This window comes from Penaeus monodon, chromosome 28 (genome assembly GCF_015228065.2).
Source record: "Penaeus monodon isolate SGIC_2016 chromosome 28, NSTDA_Pmon_1, whole genome shotgun sequence".
Lineage (NCBI taxonomy): Eukaryota > Metazoa > Arthropoda > Malacostraca > Decapoda > Penaeidae > Penaeus > Penaeus monodon.
The window spans coordinates 32,447,529-32,447,880 of NC_051413.1; the positions used below are offsets into that span (position 1 = coordinate 32,447,529).

At 35.8% G+C, this 352-nt stretch overlaps 1 protein-coding gene across 1 annotated transcript in view; it reads left to right on the forward strand.

Annotated features, from left to right (window-relative positions):
* The first annotated feature begins 278 nt into the window (after positions 1-278).
* LOC119591504 (NADH dehydrogenase [ubiquinone] 1 alpha subcomplex subunit 10, mitochondrial-like) overlaps positions 279-352 on the forward strand; it is a 10,626-nt gene continuing 10,552 nt past the window's right edge. Inside the window, exon 1 of the mRNA XM_037940254.1 lies at positions 279-318. The gene's annotated coding sequence lies outside the window, so the exon portion shown is untranslated. The remainder of the gene's footprint in view (positions 319-352) is intronic.

The window sequence follows — 352 nt, forward strand, 5'->3', positions numbered from 1 at the left end:
TGAAGCAAAATGCAAGTTTTTATTTTGTTTGATTATGAATAACAATAATTATAGTCTGCTAAGAAATATTTTTGAAATATTCGTATATTAGAGCTCGTTTGACGATAAATCTCCAACGCTTTATCAAATTACATGTATACCTTACACCATCATAAACCATACCAACAACAAAAAATAACAGACACGGTCAATATAAATGGAAATTTGCAACTTACGGCGATAAAAACCAAATTAGGGGAATCCGAAGCCGGTGACAAGGACGAGAAATCGAACGTAGCCCGTAGTTCCACCAGTCGCCACCAGAGGTCCGATGAAACGGTGAGCAAACTAGCGTTTCAGATATATTTTATAC